Source organism: Penaeus chinensis, chromosome 35 (genome assembly GCF_019202785.1).
Source record: "Penaeus chinensis breed Huanghai No. 1 chromosome 35, ASM1920278v2, whole genome shotgun sequence".
NCBI classification, from domain to species: domain Eukaryota; kingdom Metazoa; phylum Arthropoda; class Malacostraca; order Decapoda; family Penaeidae; genus Penaeus; species Penaeus chinensis.
In genome coordinates, this window is record NC_061853.1 from 6918540 (window position 1) to 6921037 (window position 2498).

Consider the following 2498-nt stretch of genomic DNA (forward strand, 5'->3'; position numbering starts at 1 on the left):
TCTCTCTCCTCTCTCTTTCCTCTCTCTCTTTCCTCTCTCTCTCTCCTCTCTCTCTCTCCTTCTCTCTCTCTCTCTCCTTCTCTTTCTCTCTCCCTATATCATGCAGAGCTACAGCATAATACAACACACCGCAAATATAAATATAAGCATAGGCCTAGGCTCATTAAAAAAAAAAAAAAACTTTTAATTAATAATTAACGATGTTTGTTTGTTTACTAAATTAAACGTGCCTCTTTAATCCCAAAATCTAAATGGAGAAAATTCAATACAAATAAATGAAGGTGGATTTTTTTTTCTAATCCTCAAAACAAGACAAACTTCGCGCTTATAAAACACTTTACACAAAAGTTGTTTAAGAAAGAAAAGAAAGAAAAAGAGAAATTAAAAGAAGTCAGAAAAAAAAGAAAAAGAAAATGAAAACTAACTCTAAACGAAAACAAAGAGAGAGAGAGAGAGAGAGAGAGAGAGAGAGAGAGAGAGAGAGAGAGAGAGAGAGAGAGAGAGAGAGAGAGAGAGAGAGCGAAACAAGGAAACAGAGAAGATGAAAAGGAAGGAAAGAGAAATATCAAAAGAAAAGAAAAGGAAAATAAATACGCAAAGTAAACGGGGGCAAAAACAGAAGAACAAAATGAAAAAGAAAGAGAAAGAGACGAAACATACTGTTGCTTTAAATAAACGATTAGTATCCAGTACGCCCCTCCCTCCCTCCCTCCCTCCCTTCTCCCCCACCCTCCCTCCTCCCCCCTCCTTTCTCCTCCCCCCCTCCCTCCCTTCCCCCTCCCTCCCTCCCTCCTTCCCCCTCCCGCCCTCCCTCCCTCCCCCCTTCCCTCCCTCCCCTCTCCCCACCCCCAAGGTACGTGCCGAGGGCCAGGCCTATGGGCTATGTTAAAAGGGTTAGTGACGGCGACCCGAGTGCGTCAAGGGTCCTCCAGGGTCCTTCGAGTGCCTACCTGAGTCCTTGGCCGCCGAAGGTCTCCAGCAGAGGAGGAGGAGGAGGAAGAGGAAGAGGAGGAGGAGGTTATGGGAGACTGCCATCTTCCAGGAAGACTTTGCGAGATGAAGCGTCTTCGGGGGAGAATCTCAGGATGTCCTTATGCTCTGTCTATTAGCCATGTTGGGGGACTCGAGTGGCTATGGGAGACGGCACGAGGGAGTTGTATATTTTTTTTCCTTTTTTTTTTTTTTTTTCTTTTCTTTTTTGAGATAGGTTCTGGAAAATGAATGGTATTTGCTCTTTTTGATCCGGATTGGAATGCCTTGTGATTTGTTTTTTCTTTTTTTCTGTTTCTAAATAATGACCTAGCTTGTATATTTCTTTTTTTTTTTTTTACCTTTTATTTATTTTTATTTCTATTTAATTCATTCTGTTTCTAAATAAATACGTAGCTTGTTTTACTTGTTTTTTTTTTTCTTTTCTTTTCTTTTTATTCGGAGATCTAAACTGTCACTAAAACCTGCAGTCCATCACGCACTTTGGAATAAATTTCCCCACAAAGTCTTTTTTCTTTTCAATATACACGTTTCGAGCATTAAAAAACAAAACAAAAAAAACACATTCCCACACACACTCAATAAAGAACAAGAAACCTCCTCCAAACACAACAGAATTCCAACGAACAAAAAGCATGGAATCACGATAGGGCAGAGCCTCGTGGCCACGTATCCGGAGAGAGGAGCCGCGCACACCCTCTCCCTCTGAGCGCCCGAGATCGACTGGCGGCGTCCTCGGTTCCTCCGCGACTTCTCTGTAGTGCTTCCTTCCGAGCCTCCTTCTCCTCCTCCTTCTCCTCCTCTCCTCCTTCTACGGTATTCTTTGGCTTTTTTTTGGGGGGGGGCTTGTTTTTTTTTTCTTTTTTTTTTTTTTAAGGGGGGTTCTCTTTTTTTTTATTAACTTCCTCAGTTTTCGTTTTTTTCTGCTTCTATGTCGGTTTTTACCTACACTTTTTCTTTTCTTTCTCTCTTCTTCCTCTCTTTCTTCTTCTTTGTCTTCTTTCCTCTTCCTCTTCTTCTCCGCCCACTCTCCTCTTCCACTTCCTCCTCCTCCTCATCTTCCTCTTATTTTTTCTTCTTCCCCTACACCCCCCCTCCTCTTCCTCCTCCACCTCCACCTCCACCTCCTTTTTCTCCTTCTCTTTCACCTCCTTCACCTCCACCCCCACCCCTGCATCCACCCGACCTCCACTTCTGTCTCCAACTCCACCCCTAATTCCACCTCCACCTCCACCTCCACCTCCACCCCCACCTCCACCTCCACCTCCACCTCCACCCCCACCCCCACTCCCACCCCCCCTTCCACCTCCACCCCCACCTCCGCCCCCACCTCCACCTCCACCTCCACCTTCACCTCCACCCCCAACCCCACCTCCACCCCCACCTCCACCCCTAATTCCACCTCCACCTCCACCTCCACCTCCACCTCCACCTCAACCTCCTCCTTCGTTCCTCCAGCGCTCAAAGACCACATACCTTATAAACCGCAAGATATGTTCACGCGTTTA